The sequence below is a fragment of the Lithobates pipiens genome, unplaced genomic scaffold (assembly GCF_037356315.1).
Source record: "Lithobates pipiens isolate NorthernLeopardFrog02 unplaced genomic scaffold, aLitPip1_a1.2 Scaffold_30, whole genome shotgun sequence".
Taxonomy (NCBI): Eukaryota; Metazoa; Chordata; class Amphibia; order Anura; family Ranidae; genus Lithobates; species Lithobates pipiens.
Window position 1 is genome coordinate 109,734,643 of NW_027507791.1, and position 23,196 is coordinate 109,757,838.

At 45.6% G+C, this 23,196-nt stretch overlaps 1 protein-coding gene across 1 annotated transcript in view; it reads left to right on the forward strand.

The window, feature by feature from the left end:
* The window catches only part of RASGRP1 (RAS guanyl releasing protein 1), a 144,777-nt gene that overhangs the window by 20,055 nt on the left and 101,526 nt on the right, over positions 1 to 23,196 (forward strand). The window lies entirely within an intron of this gene.

The following is a 23,196-nucleotide window of genomic DNA, read 5'->3' on the forward strand; positions in this document are numbered from 1 at the left end:
AGTGTACGCTAGCACCAGGGCATTGCTTAGATTCCTCTTCAGTGGGTGAAACGCCTGCTCACACTGGTCTGTCGACTGGTGCTGCAATAGACTCTTGAGGCTTCCTGAACCCTTTACTTGGGTTTGGTGTATCAGCAGCGTCTGCTTCCCCACTCTTTAGCAACTCATAAAGAGGTTGGACTATTTTAGCAAACCCCTTGACAAATGTTCAGTAGTAGGAGCTAAATCCCAAAAATAACCTTAGCTCAGTGATGTTGTTCACCTTAGGCCAAGAAATAACAGCTTTTAACTTCTTAGGATCGGTGGATACTCCCTCTGCAGAGACAATATCTCCCAGATAGGTGACTGAGGGTTGGTAGAATTGCCATTTCTCCAGTGACAATTTTAACCCCTCTTCATGGAATCTCTGCAGTACCTTTTCCAGTCGCTCTTCATGTTCCTGAAGAGTCCTCCCAAAGATAATGATCTAACCGAGGTACACTAGCAGCTTAATCATGTTAATTTTCCCCTTCCATTTGCCATAGGAAGATTACAGGGACTCCTGACATTCCTAGGGGCATTATATTGAATAAAAAAAAACCCTAATGAAGTAATGAAAGCCGTCTTCTCTCTATCTTCAGGGTGCATTGGCATCTGATAGTACCCACCAGTTTACTGGACAGGGAGAGTTCCTCTGTTAAGTGTCAGATAGTCAATGCATAGCCTCAAAGTTCTGTTCTTCTTCCGCACCACTACTATCGGGGAGGCATAAAGACCTTGTCCTCGTATGATGCATACTCTCTTTAGCTCTGCCAGTTGCTCACAAAGATCTTCTAGGTCACTCAGTGGGATGCACGAGCCCTCCCCCTGAAAGGTTTATCTTCTTGAAGTCGAATTTGGTGTTGGGCACTCTTGGTGCACCGTACATCGTAGTCCTTTTTGGAGAACATTCACCGCCACTTCATAAACCATCTTTTGACTGTTTCCTTCCATTCTGTTGATAACTAGGAGTTTTGAAGATGGAACTTGTCTTCTGGTGTCTCGCCCAAGGCTCTCCCCCCCCCCCCCCCACTAAACCAGATGGTGCTACTGGCATTGCTGTGTTCACCTGCCCAAGCAAAAGGTTTTAGCTTGACTGGTCAGTATTATTCCAGACACTGACAGGAATCTTCCCATTATTTTGTTGCACTTCCTGAGGAATTGGCTCCACCCCAGTGTCTTCTGCTCGGGAATCGGCTTCAAGGATAACAAAGGGGCCGGGCTGGTCCCAGGTTAACTTAATAGTGGCTTGCAAGCAAATTCCCCAGGTTGCATCACTTTTGCTTGAAAGCCAAGTCTCCAGAGACTCATACCCATTCCGTTGGGGCTTTCTGTTCTTGATCTTGTAGGACTTGTTGCTATGCCTGATGTAAAAAATGGGTATGTTTCTTTAGTAGAAGGATTGAACCAGGAGAGGGGATGTTTTGCTAGGAGAGAGGGTGGGGGATTAGTGCTGGTGGGATTTGGGTAGGGAGGAAGAATTTGTGCTGGGAAGGGTAATTCAGAGGGGGTTGTGCTAGGAGGAGGGATTTGTGGGAATTTGTCATACTTTGTCCTAGCAGGGGGGAATGTCATTATAGTGTACCAAAAAGAACAAGCATTTTGTGTGCTGCAGCACACAGTGGTATAACCGGCCATGCATAGATCAAAATTAGTCTGGTTCAGCAGGGACCAGCCCAATTTTGATCCATGTAGAGACAGGTTGGTTATACACAAGTCAATCAATCGAGCGACTTGTGTACAACCAGTCTGTTGGGTTTTTCCCGAACAACCAGTACTGCTGGCTATGGCCGACAATACTGATCTTTGTTTTCTTTTTTTCTAAATTGTTTATTTAAAGAATTTTTCGCAAGGAATACAGAGTAACATATTTATCACAATCATTACAGGTGTTATAGATATACACTGTCTTTGAAGTACATATAGAAACATAGCAATATAAAAAAAAAAAAACCTTTGGGATAACAATGGAATTGGGAATACAATTTAGATAAAATTGCATGAAATTTTTATACAGATACGGTTTCATTTCAGCTGAACATATGTTCTATGTCTATATGGGAAACAAAGGTACAGGGAAGTGGTAACCTTGAGATCTGAAAATGTAGTCAGTAATAACATTAATGCCGCATACACACGATCAAACAAGCGGGTGGAAAAGTCCGGCAAACTCAAGTCCGCCGGACAATCCCCCCGTGTGTAGCCTCCGGCATACTTTTTTGACCCGAAAGTACGGCGGACCCCAAAGCACCTTGTCCCCATGTTGATGAGGACAAGGGCCTCTTCCCGACAACCCTGGCCGTTGGTTGTCAGGGTCTACGGGCGGGGGCTTATCAGAATCCGGGAGCCCCCTTTAATAAGGGGGCCCCCGGATACCGGCCCCCCACCCTATGTGAATGAGTATGGGGTACAATGTACCCCTACCCATTCACCTGTAAAATAAAGTACAAAAAAACACACACAAGGGTTAAAATAGTTTATTGCACAGCTCCGGGGGTCTTCCGTCTTCGGGGGTCTTCTCGCCGGACTCCTCCGCTATGTTCTTGTAGCTCTTTTGCTAGCGGAGGAGCCCGGCTTTCTTCCTCGCTGCCGGCCTCTTCTTCCGACTTCGGGGGTCTTGTCCCCCTCTTCGGTTCTTCTGCCGGGCCACCGCGCCTTCTTCTAGCTCTTTTACAGGCGGTGGCCCGGTCTTCTGCCGCTGCCGCCGCCACCTTCCGTTCTTCTGTCCTTCTCTTTTTCTTCTTCTTCAAATGTTGCCTCCCCGAGTCCTCCGCTCACAATGACGGGGACCGGGCACGCGGCGACTTATATAGGGACAAGGGGCGGGGTCTTCGGTTGATGTCACATGGGTTGATGTCACATGGCGACAGTCCCAGCATCCTCCGGGACTGTGACATCATAAGGGGGCGGGGTCACCATGTGACATCAACCCATGTGACATCAACCGAAGACCCCGCCCCTTGTCCCTATATAAGTCGCCGCGTGCCCGGTCCCCGTCATTGTGAGCGGAGGACTTGGCGAGGCAACATCTGAAGAAGAAGAAGAAGAAGAGAAGGACAGAAGAAAGGAAGGTGGCGGCGGCGGCAGAAGACCGGGCCACCGCCTGTAAAAGAGCTAGAAGAAGGCGCGGTGGCCCGGCAGAAGAACCGAAGAGGGGGACAAGACCCCCGAAGTCGGAACAAGAGGCCGGCGGCGAGGAAGAAAGCCGGGCTCCTCCGCTAGCAAAAGAGCTACAAGAAGATAGCGGAGGAGTCCGGCGAGAAGACCCCCGAAGACGGAAGACCCCCGGAGCTGTGCAATAAACTATTTTAACCCTTGTGTGTTGTGTTTTTTTTTGTACTTTATTTCACAGGTGAATGGGTAGGGGTACATTGTACCCCATACTCATTCACATAGGGTGGGGGGGCCGGTATCCGGGGGCTCCCGGATTCTGATAAGCCCCCCGCCCGCAGACCCCGACAACCAACGGCTAGGGTTGTCGGGAAGAGGCCCTTGTCCTCATCAACATGGGGACAAGCTGCTTTGGGGTGGGGGGGGCCCCCCTTCCCCAAGGCACCCCCCATGTTGAGGGCACGCGGCCTGGTACGGCTCAGGAGGGGGGGCGCTCGCTCGCCCCTCCTTTCCTGGCCGGCCGGGTAGCGTGCTCGGACAAGGGTCTGTTGTGGACCTGGGGGGACTCCCACGCCAATTTTTTTCGGCGTTGGGGTTCCCCTTTAAGTCGATACCAGGCGGCGGGTCCAGCGATGTATCCTTCGTGGGCCCCGCCTACCTGGAGACGCGCTCGAAATGAGCGGGCTTTCCTCCGCGTGTGTGGGCGAGTCTGTTCATTTCAAAAGTAGGGCAGATAGTACGGCGGACTTAGTATGCCGTATTAGTCCGCTGAAAAAGTGCTGGGTGTGGGCAAGTAGCCCGTTTGGAAAGTCCGACGGACAGTCTGGCGGGAAGTGCGATTTACATTTTGCAAATATGTGCAATTTACAAGTTGCAGAATGCAGCTATGTGTGAGTTACAGGTTGCTTTATCAGAGCCCTGTGTATAATGTGCAGCCTGGTATATGATGTGCAGAGCCCCATGTATAATGTGAAGCCTGGTATATGATGTGGATTCTATAAGGGGTGTGGCTTATGTGAAGTGGGATGGACCAAATCTGGAGGGGCGGGGTCTTGCACCCTTCCATCCTAAAACTTCACCAGCCGCCACTGACCGTTCAGAGCATCTCTTCCAAATCGATAGGGTGAAAAGCATTGGAGCCAGGCATAGACCTCTCAGCTGGGGCATATGTTTGTCACTGGGCTGCCATATCATGTAACATGGGTACACTGGTGAGGTAACACTCATTTCGATCTCAGCCCGTTTATTTGGAGCTTTCCTGTTAGTCCAGGAGGTGAGAACTCTTATGTGTGAGGCGTAGTTAATTTTACTGAAGTCAGGGGTTCCCAAACCTCCCCTATTTTTACGAGCCATGACCACTGATCCTGCCACCCGAAGAGAGGCATTGTTCTATATAAAACATAGACTTCTCCTTTGGAGAGCTTTCAGCTGTGACATGGGGATCGCCGCTGGGAGCATTTCGAATAAATACAGCAGTTTAGGAATTATTGACATTTTGAGGATGTTTATTTGTCCCAGAAGGAAGAAGGGAAGAGTGGTCCAATGAGTCAATAAAGGGTTGAATTCTTTGAAAGGGGGGGGGGGGATTAGCTTGGTATAATGTGGAGTATGATGCTGTGAACTGAACAGCTAAATATTTCAGCGACCAGGGGCACCAGTGGTAATTGTAGTTTTGTTGAAGTATAGTTAATTGAGGGGGGTGATGTTAATGGGTAGGGCTTCTGTTTTGGCAGCATTGATTTTGAAACCTGAGATTGCTCTAAAGGATGTTAGAATATCGTGAAGCGGGAGGAGAGACGTGTGTGGGTGTGTGAACGTTAATGGAACATCATCAGCGAAAAGGGATAGTTTATATTCCCTCTGGCGCAGATGTACACCAGTAATGTTAGAGCAACCGCGTATGGGGTTCTAAGCTGAGGATGAAAAGTAGAGGTGATAATTGACACCCCTGCCTGGTCCCGTTGCTGAGGGGGAATGTAGGTGATAAATGGGATGAGAGTTGTACCTGGGAAGTGGGATAAGAATATAGTGCATGAAGGGCTTGTATAAAGGGGCCAGAGAATCCGTATTTCGAAAGAATTGTGAACATGAAGGGCCAGCTGAGACAGTCAAATGCTTTCTGAGCATCTAGGCTCAATATCAAAGCAGGGTATTTAGTTTTAGTTAGTAAGTCTATAAGGTAAGAAAATTCAAAAAGCTGCACCAACAGGGAAAATGGTCTATACCTAGCTACCCAAAAATTTTTAAGGTTATAAATAAATATCACATTCACTATACATTAAATGAAAAGAATGGCAATTAATGTTATTTCCTAATTGAAGAGGAAGAAAACGAGCAAAGTTCATAAAAAGTCCATAGACAATCCACAGTTGCGATCCTTTACAAGAACACCACGGTGGTTACACTCACAAAGATGCACACAAGTGCCCATCACCAGAAAGTGAGTGCGCTTACCAGATGGAAGCTTAATTAAACCGTTGTATGCAAATCCTCAGTATCCTCAATATGCTCCTCCTTATACCTTGTATTCATGGATCAGCTAACCGCAGTGAAAGGCAGCATTCACATATATATGTATCTCATTCAGCGATCCCAAAAAGTGCTATCAATGGCTCCAGAAAAGAAGAGGAAACCCGCATAGTATAACACCGTTTGGTAATTTTATTTAAAACTTAGATAATGCACTTACATGGGCATCGGTTCAGATACAGCATGCAGAGTAAAACATAGAAAGCCGGCCAGCATTTGGGAGCCCGTCCTCCCCTTCTACAACGTGATGGCGTCACTGCGTGGCTTCCCAGACGCGTTTCGTCATAAATGACGTTGTCAATGGGGAACCTCTATTATGGTCTATTGTCTATTGTGCTCTGTGTGTTTATAGCCTGCATGTCTCGTGGCGACGAAACCTACTTGATCCTTATGTATCAATGATGGTAAAATTACTGAAAATCTGTTTGCTAATATTTTTGTAAAGATTTTGTAGTCTGAATTTAGTAAAGTTATAGGGCGATAATTATCAGGGACAGACGGATCTTTGCCAGGTTTGGGAATAACGGTGATATGTGCATGCAAAAACTGGGGATGAGGTGAGATACCCTTGAGTAGAGAAGTGAATAACATGTGTGGAGCTACAGTTGGAAGGAAGGTTTTGTAATAGGAATAGGCCTGCGGCTTTATGTGGAGGGAGTAATTTAATCACATCAGCCAATTCTTCAGCGGTGATGGGCATATTAAGTGTGGAACGTTGATCTAGAGACAATTGTGGGAGTTGCAGGGATGATGTAAAAGAGTCAAACTTCACTTGTGTAAATTGGGTCGAAGGGTCTGAGCTTAGGCAGTTGTAAAGTTTGTTATAGAAATCTCCAAAGACCTTTGACATGGTTTGGGGGCAATAAGTAGGAGTGCCGTCTGGTTGTATGTGATCAGGGTTAGATAGGGATGGACATGGTTTAAGCTCATTAACTAAGATTCTGTGTGGTTTATCTGCATATTCTTAAAACTTTTGTCTAGACCATAACATGGGTTTGGAAATTCTACTCATATCTAGGGACTTAATTTGATATCGGACAGATACCACTGAACATAGACAAGCTATTGTGGGAGAGCGAAGCAAGTGTATCTCCGTTGTGCGCAGTTGAGTCAGAAGCTCTGATTTTTGTTGAGTGGATTCCTGCTTTTTGCATGCGCCTTCCTTTGTATTCTGATGGTAGATCAAAAGCTGAAAAATCCTGAAGACTTTATTTTATCATAAATGTCAGAAGGACAAGCAAGTATGAAATGAAGGCTCTAATGGGTGCCCTTCATCAGGACTTGAAATTGTCGATTAGAATCTGCATGGTCTTGGGTTTTAAATGGGTTTTAAATGGGTTAGATTTATTTTATTTTATCAAGAACAGGTGCCAGAATCTCACCCAAATTTTAAATCTTATGTAGTGGAACACCTAAAAGTAGCGCTGACGGATGGCGATGAAAAGTGATAAAAGCCAAGTGACTGCAGCTCTCCTGATGACAGCAACAAAGATGATGATAATGACCAAGGTTCTTTCCTGATTGTGCAAAGGCTGTCAGCACACACACAATAGTGACTCCATGCACACTGACCAAGTAATCATTCTACGCTAATAAAACTTGTAACTGGGAAGGGGTATAGGGCATGGGATACTCCAATAAGTGAAAGTTCCAAAGAGGAGAACACTAAGTTCACTCTTCTGTCGATGGCACTTTTTGATCATTGAGACTAGAAGGAATGACCAAATCAAGGACACTGTAAAGGCAGTACCCTGTAAAGCTACACTTGCCTTTATATCCTCTTAAGCACCAACATCAACTAGATGAACAGGCTTTTACTCACGAGGCCTCCGAATAGCCTTAGCTTCCTGTTGCCTTCTTCTAATGTGCCTGTTGAGAGGTTTAGTCCAGAGTGGAGCTTTGGCCGGGGGTTGAGGGGTAGTGTAGTCAGGGAGGCCAGTCCAGCAAGATACAAATTCAGAATTCAGAAGTGTGGTTGGAGACAGGCAGGGTCATAACAGACTGGCAAAGTAGTACAGAATCGTAAGGCAAAGAGAGTAGTCCAGTAATCGGGCATAGTTCAAAAGTTCAGTAGTATAGCACACACGCAAGGAAATTGATCCAATGATCCAATAAACAGGCCCTGAGCACAAGCTGAGCTGATTGCGGATTGACTGCAGCTGGAAGGCACGTAGAGCTAGAGAGTCCCAGGAGCAGAAACACCCAGCAGGATATAGTTAGCTACTTAGCAAATAGCCAAACTCTGTCTCCCACGGCAAACAGAGGTACAGTATATGGTGCCTTTGTTTATTAGAATAATGCCGCGTACACACGAGCGGACTGTATGGCGTACTTAGTTCGTCATACAATCCGACGGACAGTCCGTCGTACTTTCGACTGAACGGACTTGACCACACACGGATGCACAAACAGTCCGTCGAAAGCTTGCACGATGACGTGTACAGCACGTACGACGGGACTAGAAATAGGAAGTCCAAGACACAGCAATGCAACCTTCCGCCGTGTAAATCCTTTCTGGGCATGCGCCATTCTTAGTCCGTCGAACTAGCATACTGACGAGCGGATTGTCCGCTGAAACCAAAGTACGACGGACAGAATTTCGAAAAATCCGAAATTCTTAGTACGCCGGACTGCACGCTGAAAAAGTCCGCTGAAGCCCACACACGAGCGGATTGTGACTAAGTACGCCATACAGTCCGCTCGTGTGTACGCGGCATTAAGCTTATATTTGCCTGCTGCCTTTTCTGCCTGTTGTAGGAAAAGGCAACTCCTCCTCTAGTGACATATTTTTTACTCGTAAGTCTGCTGCTGGTACACCAGAAGGAGGCTCCAGTGGGGGAAAAGAACGTGGATGGTAGCCTAGAGCAGCATAAAAAGATGTGGTATGAAGGGCATGGTGCCAAATGGAGTTGATGGCAAACTCCGATAAAGACAAATATTCACACCAATTCGAATGAGTTGACGTAGTGCCAAAGGTAGGTTTCGAGAGTCTGGTTTATACATTTGGTTTATCCATCAGTTTGTGGGCGGTGTGCGGTAGAGAGAGATACTGTTACCCCCAGTTTCTTACATAAAGCTCTCCAGAATTGGGAAATAAGCTAGAAACCTCAGTCTGATACGATGCTGGTAGGTATCTAATGATGTTTTACGATATGGGATAAGAAGCGGGAAGACAGTGTTTTGACTGTAGGTAGTCCAGAAAGTGGCACAAAGTAAGTCATTTTTTAAATTGATCCACTATGACCCATATTACAGTTTTACCAGCAGACTTGGGTAGATTTGTGATAAAATCCATGGTTAAATGAGTCCAAGGTTGTTCAGGTGTGATGAGTAGTTGTAGCAAGCCAGTGGGTAATGTGCAGGGAGTTATATTAGCGGCACAAGTTGGACAGGTCGCCACATAATCAGAAGCATCCCTTTTCATACCTGGACACCAAACATGATGCTCCAGGTACCGTGATCTATGTTTTGGAAGAAATATTTGTAAGGTCTAACCCAGCTCCTCCAGCTTGGGTTGGACGGGTAGGGCAAGCGGATAGCATGTGTCCTTTCAGACCACGAAACATAGGTCCAATGAGAGTCACCTTTGTCTCTCTGCTTCAGTCAGGTGGAGACGGCTGACGTTCAAGTGCTCTAAATCAAGTGCTAAATCAAGTGCTCTCTGGATTTATACTCTGGCAGTGTTTGGAAGTTGGGAGCTAAATAGTAAACTGGCCCAAAGTAGCTTGCAAGTCTGTAACTTCTGACACCTTTCATGATAGCGGACATCCAGGTGAACACACAGCTCTATGAAATTTTCAAGGTGCTTGGGAAGATCTTTATACGCCAGTTCATCTTTGATGCGATCTGTGAAACTTCTGCGAAAAGCTGCACGAAGAGCACCAGCATCAAGCTTAGTCTCAGCAATATCATCTTGTGCCACAGTTCTGAGACTTTGTTGTATGTTCAACAGTGAGCATTCAGCAGCTGAGACCCTGCCTTGTTAAAAACAGTCTGAATTAAAGACAGCAACTTGTCCGCATCCTGCAGCAAAAGATCATCAGGTAAGGAGAGACCCATGCCAAGAAAGATTTGAAACATGTTTTTTTCTAGGTCCTTTGCATCTTTCTGTGAAAAATGATCGGATTAGCCCACACACGATTGGATTGCCCAAGGACTGATCCAGTCGGACCTAGTCTGCTGAAAAGTCTGGTTGTGTGTACGCGGCATCAGGGTTATTGTGGAAATGCAAGTGACAAATGTTCTGAAAGCCTCTGCAATCTTCAGTAACCTCCAAATTTTTCAGGCAAAGGAAGGTTTGGCAGGCACTGAAGATATGGCTTAGACTGGAACAGGAGTCCAGACTGTTTCAGAGGATGCTGGCAGTTTTAATCATAGCAGTCAGTTCATCCAGCTTAGTATGCAGAGAAGTAAAATGCATTTCATGAGCACCAATCAACGGTCTCTAATGTGTGATTAGCCTTAACCACCTCAGCTGGGTTCCCTGTCATTGTGGCATGTTTGTTATGTAAGGTATCTATTGAGAGATTTAGTCCAGAGTGGAGTTTTGGATGGGGGTTGAGGTCTAGCTTAGTCAGGCAGGCCGGGTCAGAAACAAATCCTGTCAGTAAGGTTCAAAGTCAGAATCCAGAAGCATGGTCGGAGACAGACAGGTTCATACACAGACTGGCAGAGTAGTACAAAATCATCACGCAAAGAGTAGTCCAGTATTCAGTCAAGTTTCAAAAGTCTAGGAGTTCAGTAGTTCAGTAATAAAGCACACACCCAAGGAAACAGATCCAACAAATGGGCACTAAGCACAGGAAGTCACTCAATTTACAAGCTGAGCTGATTGCGGATTGACTGCAGTTGGAAGGCAGGTGGAGCAGAAACAACAAGCTGGATATGTGCTGAAGATACTCAGATTCCCCAGTGGCAGAGGAACAGAGATGTAGCACAGACGCCGAAGGAGCCAAGTACAAACCCACACAGGCATATGACTCTTCTAGTGTTAGTAGACTGAATCCTTCAGGGTAAAGTCTCAGGGCTGTCTTTGTAGTTGCAGGTATGCCCCCTCCCCCCCCCAACTCTCACAGCTGGGACCCTGATGATTATCAATGTAGATCAGCAGCAAGGCCTTCGGAGATGGCAGTTTTCCCAACTGCTGAATCTTCTAGGCCAGATATGTAGGGCTGTAAACACACACATGCTAGGCCCCTAACACACTTCTGGGCCTAGCAGCATAGACAGTCCATGAACAATTTCTCAGGCCTCAGCTTGAGGCAAGAGAACAAGCACATGGCCTCCCCAAATATATATATATATACCCTCCCCTTTTAATGCCCAGTGGCTTGAACCACCTATGGGGATAGCTGTGGAAAATATGAATATCCATAGCTTGTCAGGGAAACAGTATACTATAGCCAGGGGCACCAATGACATCTACCGGCAACAGTGAGAGATCACAACCCCACTGAACTTAGTGAGAACCAAAGTGCACAACTGCACAAATCAAAACTGGGCTGACTACCATCCAGCCAAATACTTCATTTTCCAGTCAATTTGCAACCTATCTAGGGAGTGCTACACTTATATGTAAACAAACATATTGGCTGGAGTTATTAGTAACTATTTTCTGTATATTTTCCATAGGATTGCAGTTCAATGTACTATAGAGGTTAGCAATTCTGGCAGTCCATGGGCCAATTCTCCAAACAACACTTCACAATCATTTTATTGTAAAAAAAAGATGGGTAGTATAAGTAAGAATATAAAAAAAAATAAAAATAACTATTTGTCAATGCTTATCCGTTTCTAGACATATGCAGGCTGTGCCAGGTGGTATAACAAATCCAGCTTGGCATGTATATACAACAATTTCACAGTAAGCTTCCGGATGTGGGAGACGAGCCAACAGATCTCTTTAGTCGCCTTCATTTCAGCCACGTACTCCACTAAATGAGCACTCTAATTTTTTTTAAGCAGTCTGATGCAGTAAATATGTAATGGTGTGGGTCAGTAGCAGGTATGATTTAGAATTGCCAAACGGATTTATGTCCACAGACTCCTGAGAAGTAAATCTGATCCTGAAGGCAAGCATCACTTTTCTGTTAACTCTTACCACAAGTTTTGAATGATTACACCTTGAAAAACAGATGATTTGCTTATGTCTAAACACAAGGGAAATGTAGCAATCTCAAACAATAAAGCCAACTCCGGTTCCAGTTTTGAGATAGGTGTTTGCATTTCTGTTAGGCCTCTTTCACATGGGCGTAATTAAGTGCACATCCGTGCGATAATCTATCCTTGCCCGCATGGGATACACAAGTATTCCGTGAGTCTGTGTATAGGCAGTCCCATTCATGTCTATTAGGACGCAGTGACTGCAGGGATATGACCTCTGATCCGAATGTGACAATTGTGCAGGTGCGCAAACACACACTGGCAAACACGACCCACCAAACACATGTACACTTTAGGCTCCATGCACACTGGAGCTCATAAACTGCAGTTTATTGGAGTTTGGGCGTTTTTTTTAAAAGCCCATAAACTCCACTCCATGTTAGCCTATGTGTCCATGAAGACATGGACATCTTTTAGCTTTAATGAGCAGTGGAGTTTATGGGCTTTTTTCTGAACGGCAGAAATTGGCGTTCAAAGTGCAGTTTTTGACCGCCAAAAAACGGCAAACGCTGATAAACACTCATAAATGCTTATAAACGCTCATAAACACGCGTTAATTAGTGTTTGGCAATCTATTTTTTCAATGCATTGTGGGAGTTTGTAATGCACTGTGGGATTTTTGGAGTGTCCTCTGTGTATTTTTATTGAAAACGCCCATAAACGCTAACGCTAATTAACATTCATAAACGATAGTACAAAACGCTGTTAAAAGCACGTTTTTCAACCAGCGTTTTCTGCCAGCAATCTGGTGTTCAGAAAAAGCTTTTTTGAGCTTCAGTGTGCATGGAGCCTAAGCATGCATGTGTGAACCAGGCCGCATGAAACAAACAAAATGTCTCAATTAACAAACAATTAAATGCTGCTAACCTGAAGAATATAGATCAGCGACGGCTGGTGCTTGATAATCCAGGGGGGTGGTGTGGGTAGGGTTGCCACATCATCCCTTTAATCCAGGACACACATTAATTACACGGGTTTCTGTGGCTGATTAAGGTGGTAATTAAACTCACTTGGTGCCTTATCTGCACTAAATCAACCTCAGAACCTGGGTAATTAATATGTGTCCCGGATTCAAGGGATGATGTGGTAAACCCACGCTCCCCTCCCCCTAGAGACGGACATGAGTGCAGGGAACAGGAACATTCCCCCCCAAAAGTCATGCTTGGGATGACTCCGTTCTCCCCTCCTTGTCCCTCCCCGTCCCTCCCCTCCCCTGTCCGAGTCAGGGAGTGCTGGATGGCTGAGCTGCTGCAGGTGAGCCATTGTGGCGGCTGGTGGGTAGGTCGGTTTCTTCCGACCGTGTGTCTCCTCCTTCCTCCTCCCCTTTGGCAAATAAGATTGCTTCTCCTTTCGACCAATCGGGAAATGGGACTCACGACCCGCTTGCTGGTTGGCTGGGAGGAGAATCAGTGTTACAATAGGGAATATTCATTCGCTATTGTCACCCATGTCACCCATGCATCCAGTGCCCTGTATAAGTGGCGGATGGGCCGCCACTGATATAGTTACTTGGATACTGCTTGAATGTAAATTTCTATTGTAATTCTATTGTAGTAATTTGCTTTCTGTCGGGGGGACGGACTGACTGGGAGTAGAGATGGATCACTGTTCCTGATCACTATGAGCAGATAATCTCTCTCTCTCCTCCTCTGTCAAAATGGGGATCCACATTGTTTACATAGGCAGATCCCCGTTCTGCCTCTCTTCACCGCGATCGCAGGTGGCTGGCGGACATCGAGTCCACCAGACCCGTGGACAAGCTCCAGTGGCACACAGTGCCCGCGAAAGCTAGTGCATGAACCGCCGTATCAGTACAGCATTTCGCACAGCCGAGCCACCTTTCCGCAGTATGACTGTGGTGTCTGTTCGGCAACTGGCTAACTAATCATTTTTTTTGTATAATTCTCCCTTAAGTGGCAAGGGGTGTGTCTTATGCCTACATACTTTTGCTAATAGGTGTCCCTCGTTTCCATTTCACAAAGTTGGGAGGTATGCTATTGCATTGCATGCAGATGTACGAACTTGGACTTAAACTGTCTGTATAAAGGGGTGTACATTAATACGCTTGTGGTAACGCAAGTAATGGCATGCCTACAGCCATTGATTTCTATAGGTGGCTGTATACAGCACATGTGGCTCCTGGGCAGGGTTGCCAACGGCCAGTAAATTTACTGACAGTTTGTAAAAATCTGTGATTTTCTTTTTCTACAACTGCCAGTAAATATCAGGGGCTGATCATTTCATGCTGTGTTTACTTTTTTAAGTGTAAATCAAGCAAATTACTTTGTTATAGGTATTGTCAGTGTTTCCATATTATGTTTATACTGTTAAAATATTCATTGTGTTGGTTTTCTCAGTTCTTTAATTTCTCAGGTTGCCAGTAAAAAATGTGCTCTGCCAGTAAATTTTCCATGTTTTGCCAGTAAAAAAATGCTGTGGGAGGTTGGCAACCCTGCTCCTGGGTGGGGAAATATGCCTGAGTTGTACGTTGTATTGACCCAGGCACCCATGTCCATGAGCCCTTAAAGCAGTTATAAACCGCGGATTTTCAATAAAACAAAAAGGAAAAAAACATTGCAAGGCAATGGCATAGTGTACTAGCACATTATGAAATACTGCCCTTGGAACAAAGCCCTCCAGCGCTGTCAATGTTCCCCCTGTCTTTGTCTGGGTTTGCAAGCTCTGGCTATGTTATTGGCCGAAGTCTTGCTAACGTCACTCCCGCGCATGATACCTCGGTTCAGACACAAAGCTCTGAAGTTCTGGCAAGGAATGCTGGACCTTCAGAGCATATGCGTCAGTGATGTCACTGGCTACATGCAGGGTGAATATCTCCTAAATGGTGCATGTTTAGGAGATATTCATTTTACCTACAGACAAGCCTTACTATAGGCTTACCTGGAGGTAAAAATCACAAAGCGGGCTTTACTACAACTTTAAATTCACATGACTGAGAGTGATACAGACTGTCATGATAGCCCAAGTGTTACATTGTTGCACTAATTTCAGAGACATAATGACAGTTTTAATAGAGAAAAAAACATCATCATTGGTTATTGATTATTAACTCATGGTATGAGATTGGACATTTCTTTTAAGCTTGCATAAGCATACATTTAGCCAGGTGGTGTCCTTGAAATAACAAAAATATCTACTCCAGCAACAATATCTGTTAACTGATTCCACCAGACAACACACGTCAGCTCACATGTTTATTTAAACACGGCAGCAATTTTTAGAAAGACGTGGCCTTAGTCTTGAATAAACAATTCCTCAAATAAAAAGAACATAGGCTCATTGATGAAATATTCAAATGACATAGGTAGCATGATAGATACTATACATACTTTCCTCATCAATATATACATGTTATAAAACATATTATTTAAGATCAATACATCTGGTGAGTGGTAGCACTATACAATATATATATATATATATATATATATATATATATATATATCTCATTTTGTTTTTCTTAAATTGGATTACTGTTGAAGGCAAAGATTTGTGTAGACCCATCATCAATCAAGACACCTGCTGCCACCGCCCATCTGAAGAAAAAAAAAAGCTTGGCTTGCGCCCCGCTCCCCTTCTGCCCCAAAGCACCCCCCCATGTTGAGGGCTTATCGCCTGGTATGGTTCAGGAGGGGAGGGGGGAGCTTGCTCATCCCTTCCCTTTCCTGACCTGCTGGGCTGCATGCTTGCATAAGGGCCTGGTATTGTTTTGTGGAGGGGGGGACCTCCCGCCATTTAAAAAAAAAAAATTGGCATGGGGTTCCCCTCAAAATCCATGCCAGGCTTGAACGGCCTGGTATGGATTGGGGGGGGCGCCACACTGTTTTTTCCCCAATGTTTCATTGCTGCTGTTCTGTCAAAATAGCCAACTCGTCGAAATCTCCAACCACATCACTTCTGGTTACTCTCCAGCAACAGTAAAATAGGATTTTTATATACAGCTTACCTGTAAAATCCTTTTCTTGAGAGTACATCACGGGACACAGGAGCTTCATTACATAGTGGGTTATATAGGCGCCTCTGGTGATTGGACACTGGCTAACCCCCAATTAAGGAGAATTCCTCCCCTATATAACCCCTCCCATATGGGAGGCACCTCAGTTTTGTAGCAAAGCAATAAGAAACCACGTAAAACCCAAGAAGGGCGGGAGCTCTGTGTCCCGTGATGTAATCTCAAGAAAAGGATTTTACAGGTAAGCTGTATATAAAATCCTATTTTCTTGATCGTACATCGCCGTGGACCGCCGTGGACCGCCATGGACCAGAGGATCTAAACTGCAGCCTGCAGTACACTGCGCCAAAAGGCGATATCCTCTTGCCCTCTGACATCCACCTGATAGAATCTGGTGAATGTGTGGACTAATGACCAAGTTGCAGCCTTACAGATCTGAGCCAGGGAGGCCTGGTGATGCACTGCCCAAGAAGCACTTACAGCCCTAGTAGAGTGCTCTTTCACTTGAAAAGGAGGACTCTTCCCCTTTACACTATAGGCCTGAAAAATAACCTGTCTAATCCACCTTGAGAGAGTGGATTTTGATGCCACCTGGCCCTTCCTAGGGCCTTTCCGGCAAAATAAATAAGCAATCAGTTTTTCTTATCTGAGCAGTTGCCTGAAGATAGATACTGATTGCCCTTACCACATCTAAAGTGTGCAAAGACTTTTCTTCTGCGGACTGTGGATCCGGAAAAAAGGATGGTAGGATTACGTCTTGATTCAAATGGAATCCTGAAACCACCTTAGGCAGAAAGGACCTATTAGGACTCATTACTATCCGGTCCTTATGAATAATTAGATAAGGTTCCTTGCTCGAGAGAGCTGCTTGTTCTGACACTCTTCTAGCCGAGGATATGGCTATCAAGAAAACCAATTTTTTAGTCAAAAGAACTAATGAAGCCTGATGCAAAGGTTCAAATGGTTGCCCCTGCAATGCCGAGAGAACCAAATTCAGATCCCATGGGCATACCGGAGGTTTGACTGGCGGCCTTAACCTCATAGCCCCCTGGATGAAAGCCCACACAAGGGAATGTGATGAAAGTGACTTCTGGAAAAACACTGACAAGGCCGAAATCTGCACCTTGATAGTGCTTACGGCCAAATTCATTTCTAGGTATGACTGGAGGAAAGCCAAGATTCTGCTAATGTGAAAAAGGAATCGGGTAGAATTGGCGCTATACCTTTAAATTAATATATTTATTGCCACTAATCCTCAACTTGTTAGCACTATAAAATTGCTATCGTTGTTATACAAATTGTTAAGATATTAGTGTCCATGCCCTTTTGCAGGGACCTCCTGCTGAAAAAATTATATATGTGTATATATAATAGTGATGATTAAACAGCCCCGAATCGGTGTTTGGAAAAAAGTGAAATTACATATAAAATTGTGATACTACTGAAAAATTCTTAAATGTCTCAAGATGTTTTGGGGTACGAGCTGCCTCTACTTGGTGTACCCCCCCGAAAACGGGTGGGGCTTATTAGCATGTGAAAAAAAATCAGGTCGAATAGGTGCTATACCCTTAAATAAAATGTGTGTCAATGTGTGGAACTCTATTTATTAATAAAATTATTCCTAATCCGTGCAATTGGTTAAACAGTTATACATCCATACCAAAAAAGGTTGTGAAACATTAAAAAAAAAAAATGTGGTAATATACACCTAGTGAAAAATACTGAAATAAATAAATAAATGTAATATTATTATCCTATAAACATAAAATGCCGACAAGTTCTTTGTAATATATTAAACAGTTCATAATCCAAATGGTGCCTCATTCAAATATCCAAAGAAAATCCCCGGTGCGCTTTGGTGAAAATGAATTATATTGCACTCACCAGATCTTTACCCCTACTGGGGGAAAACAGCCTTCCGCCTTGTGTCGCTCTCTGGCATCTCCCTGGGAATTCACAGTTTAGATTCTCATTTAAACGTTACATGTAAAAAGGAGGAGAATCCATAGTGTAGTATGTCTTTAAGAAAGGTTTATTGAAAACAGAAAACTACTCACATCTTATCAGAGCAAGATTCACTATAAGAAATCCTCACACTGCCAGCTGCTGCAGTGTATTCAAAAGAGGCCACTTCTCTATAGCCATGTCTACCGGTTTCGTCGCGCTGACGTCATCAACAGCAGCCATATGAGTGCACCTCATCATTTATATAGGATGCAGTGTTCCACACATGCACAGAGTTATCTAGCACCATCTTTGTAAAGGGAACTGGCCAGGTCTGCAGATATATACTGATTCCCCGAATTGTATTTTCTTCCCCTGGGCGCCTTTTAGATCCTGCTAATGACATACTTTCTAGGATGCCATCCCCTGGGTTCACACCAGGAAACATATGCCTTCCAGATCTTGTAGTAAAATAAGCCTGGAGGCCGGCTTTCTGGCATTGACTAGAGTAGAAAGGACTGGCTCAGAAAGTCCACAATCTCTTAGAATGTGGGTCTCAGCAGCCAAACCATTAAACTCAGACTGTGTAAAGCAGGATGGTAAATTGGACCCTGCGAGAGTAGATCTGGCCGGAGAGGGAGGATCCACGGCCTGCCTACTGCCAACTTCAAGATCTCTGTGTAACAAGGTCGCCTAGGCCAAGCCGAGGCTACCAAAAGGACCGACTTTGTTTCCCTCTTGACTCTTCCCAGGAACCGTGACAGAAGCGGGAATGGTGGGAAGGCATAAATTAAATTGTACTGATCCCAGGGAACTGTCAGAGCATCTGACCCCTGAGCAAGTACATCTCTTGTCCTTGACACAAATTTGTCCAGTTTCCTGTTGAATCTGGATGTAAACAGATCTACGTCCGGAGTGCCCCACTTGTGACATATGTTCCGAAATATGTCGGGGTGAGCCCATTCTCCTGGGCATAACTGTTGGCGGCTTAGAAAGTCTGCTTGCCAATTTTCCACTCCTGGAATGAAGACTGCAGAAAAGGCATGGAACATGCCTTTCTGCCCAAGCAAGTATGCGATTCACCTCTCTTTGTGCAACCAGACTCCTGGTGCCACCCTGGTGATTTATATATGCCACAGCTGTGGCATTGTCGGACTGAACTCGAACAGGGAGACCCTATAGTCTGTAAGACCAGTTTCTGAGAGCCATATAAACTGCCCGGATTTCCAAAACATTTATGGGCAATAGCTTCTCGGTCGCAGACCATTTCCCCTGCAAGCACGTCTCCCCCAACACTGCTCCCCAGCTTGTCAGGCTGGCATCTGTAGTTATAATCTTCCATGGAAGAGGAGGAAAAGTTTTGCCTTTCAGCAGATTCTTGGTCTGTAACCACCAAACTAGACTCTTGCGTGTCCCTGGGGATAGACACATAGGAAGGTCCAAGGCCTGGAGCTTCCTGTTCCAAGCTGCAAGGATGCATCTTTGCAAAGGCCTTGAGTGAAACTGGGTGAACGGAACAGCCTCGAAGGAGGCGACCATTTTCCCTAACAGTCTCATACACAACCGAATGGGTGTAGATCTTCTGCCCAGAATTAGCCGCACCAGATCCCCTATAGCCATGGCCTTTGGCCTTGGTAGAAACACCCCGCCCTGAGCGGTGTCGATGACCATGCCCAGATACTCCAACCTGGTAGCAGGCTGTAGGGACGACTTTTCTAGGTTTATAATCCAACCTAGGCGTTCCAGGTGTTCTAACGTTCTGGTAACAGTGTGGTTCAAGAGCGCTACTGTTTTCTCTATGAGAAGTAAATCGTTTAGATAAGCCATCACGGTTATACCCTGAGCTCTTAGGTTTGCCAAGAGAGGGTCTAGAATCTTTGTGAAGACTCGAGGAGCCGTAGCGAGACCGAACGGCAAGGCCACAAATTGAAAATGCCGCTGATCTACCGCGAACCTTAGATACTTTTGGTGTGTGGAAAAAATTGGCACACGAAGATATGCATCCTTGATATCTATCGATGCCTTAACTTTCCCCCTTGCAGGGAGGAGACCACAGAACTTATTGGCTGCATTCGGAAAGACCGGATGCGCAAAAACTGGTTCAGATCCTTCAGATCCAAGATGGGTCTGACAACTCCATTTGGCTTTGGAACGGTGAAGAGATTTGAGTAAAAGCCTGAACCCTGTTCTTTTGGGTCCACTTCCACTATCACCCCCTGGGATAGTAAGTGATCTAAGGCCAGAAGTAGCAGTTTTCGCTTTACTGGATCCTTGGGGATCCCTGACCTTAGGAAGTGAGAAGGTGGAATCTCCTGAAACTCTATCTTGTAGCCCAGAGATATCGAGGAGGTTACCCACTTGTCCCAAATCTCTTCCGGCCAGGCTTCTGCAAACTGCAGGAGCCTTCCCCCCACTCGGCCGAGTGGGGGCGCCCCTTCACAAGGATGTTTTTGGGCTCTACTTGGCAGGCTTTCGCCCCCAAGTCTTTTTCTGCCCCTGGGCTCGACCTTGGGCCTTTCCTGTAGAGGGAGGTTGGGAAGGCCGTCGCCACTGCTTAGAGCTTGATGCTCCGGGAGAAAGAGAATGCCTAAATGATGGACGTTTGTTCTTTTTGATTGGAAAGAGAGTAGTTTTACCCCCTGTAATCTTTTGGACGAATTTATCTAATTCCTCCCCAAATAAGCGTTCCCCCCCTTAAATGGGAACCCAATCAAATACTTCTTACATGATAGCTCAGCTGCCCAATTTTTTAGCCATAGGGCCCTTCGCATGTGTACCAACAGGAGAGACAAACGAGATGCTTGTTGGACCGAATCCAAAATCGCATCAATCATAAAACACAGAATTTGAGGAATTTCTGCATAACTCTCCACTTCCTCACTGGGAAGAAGGCCAAGCATCTGCTTAACCTGTTCCTTGAGAAACTGACACAACCCCATAGTATAACTGTAGGCTGCACTACAGCGCCAGCCATGGAAAAGGAGACTTTCAATAACGTTTCCAGCTTCTTATCAGTTGGATCCTTAAATACCTGAGCATTATCCAAAGGACAGGTCAGGTTTCTATTCACAGAAGAAACAGCCGCATCGACAGATGGGACCCCCCATTTCTTGGTGAAACTTTCCTCCAGAGGATAAAGCATAGAAAACCTTTTAGGAGGAGCAAACAGTTTATCGGGATGTCCCCAATCCTCATAAAACAATTTATCCATTAAGGGGTGAATTGGAAAGGAAAAGGCAGTCTGTGGGATTCTCCTGACCCCCAGGGAAGAAACAGAGGATGTAGTGGCCTCAGCAGCAGGCATTCTGAAAGTGGTACGCAGCAACTCAGTATAATATTGAACCTGTTTTCTGAGTGCCTGGGAGGAGGGGACTCTCTCCTCTTCCTCTGACTCATCCGTCTGCTCTTGATCCCTATCCCATGATAGGGATCTCTCCTCATTGTCAGAGGTGTCATCTGAAAGAGGAATCTCAGCAGAGGGAGGGGATCTACCCCCTTTTCTGCTATCCTTTAGGGAACCTGAAATAAAATTCATGATTCTCCCTTCAAAACCCTCCAATGTAGCCTTAAGGGAGTCTTCAGTGACATACACTGGGGCTGAAACATTAGGAGAGGCTGCAAAACCTGACAGGGGCACTGACTCATCCTGTGAGGCTGGCTCCAGTCTTGCAGGGGGGGATGGTAATCTACAGGCATTTTTAGGACCCCTAGACCTAGGCGGTGATTTACCAGTGCCCTTGTTACCTCCCCCTGAGACCCTCTTACGAGGAGACATAGTCCTAAGCTACAAAGCAGAGGTACTAGTACAAAAGTGCAATCACTGTTGTGCTCCAAGTCTCACAATAAATATATATGCTTAAACTGCACAACCTGATGCTGAGTAGGTGTCTTAGGTTTGCCTGGATCCAATCCCTTAGGATGCTTACTGCCCACAGCTCCTGTGTCTTCCACTTACAGCCCCCTGGCGTTCTGGGCTTTTTAAAATTGCCGCTTTGGCGCCTGCGCAGTAGGTGTCTTAGGTTTGCCTGGATCCAATCCCTTAGGATGCTTACTGCCCACAGCTCCTGTGTCTTCCACTTACAGCCCCCTGGCGTTCTGGGCTTTTTAAAATTGCCACTTTGGTGCCTGCGCAGTAAATCGGCGTGCACGCTGGCGTGCACGGCACGCAACCACACCCCCCCTTCCATTAGTATGGGAGCACACTTAGCGCGCGTGCGCAAGGACTGCCGGTCGTCCAAGGGGGGAGAGGATCACCTACGGAGCCGTGTGGGACCCCTAGACTACGTGGGACCCCTCTCTTACCTCTGTTGTGGCAGAGTCTGCAGCGGAAGACGTGAGCCATGTGAAAAAAACAGGCTTCACTGAGCGTGTGTATCTGAAAGGCATGTAAGTATGCATCAGGCTGCTCTTACTCCCTCTAGTGGTGGAAACCAGGTAAGACATACAACTACTCACATGAAGAAATCCATAATATATGATTTATATAGGATTAACTTCTCTTACCTGTCCCCGCCGCAGGAATTGCTGAAAACAGACAGATTCCAGCCTTCACCCATCACGGCGGGCAGAGTTGTGCCAACCTTCAGGATTTTTTGGGTTCCTTCTCAGAGGAACCTCTTACCTGGACCTTGTAAAAGACTCTGCCAGAAACTTTCGTGCCACTATGTAAATAGTACACCAAGTCTGGTTTTCCCAGAGCCCAGTCTTCCAACAGGAGAGGACTTACAGGCAAAACCTTGTTTCTTCGGATGACGAGGCCCGGGTACCATATCATCTTGGGAGTCAAATATCGTCCCGAGATATGGATCCGGTTATCATAGCCCTTAGACCCCCGCAGGGACCTGCACAGAGCTTTCTTCATAGCACATGTTTTACGTAACCAACCACCTTAGACACTGGCGAAAAAACTGAGGTGCCTCCCATATGGGAGGGGTTGTATAGGGGAGGAATTCTCCTTAATTGGGGGTTAACCAGTGTCCAATCACCAGAGGTGCCTATATAACCCACTATGTAATGAAGCTCCTATGTCCCGTGATGTATGATCAAGAAATGTAGATTTCGTCGAGTTGGCTGTTTTGACTAAACACCGGCTAAGGAGGGAAAAGTTGTCCCCGCCTTGGAAACGACCATGTTGTTGGTTACTAGTGGGCAGACTAACAATGTCCGCTCTTAATATATCGTGTACCGTAGTGTATACGCACCAGTGTTGTGTCAAAACAGCAAATTCGTAGTTGGCTGTTATGACAGAACACTGGCAATTCTTGTTTTTACATTCAGCTGTCAGCGAGCAACCCTGCTGACAGCTGGTTGACTCACTGGTTGTTAAGGACGTGGTGGCCTGCTCCTTAACAACCAGCTATACACAGTTTGTTATGAAAAAAAATAAAAACGCATCTAAAAACCATTGTAGTCTGTTACATGCAAAATACAATCTGCTGCGGGGAAAAAAGTCCATGACCCTT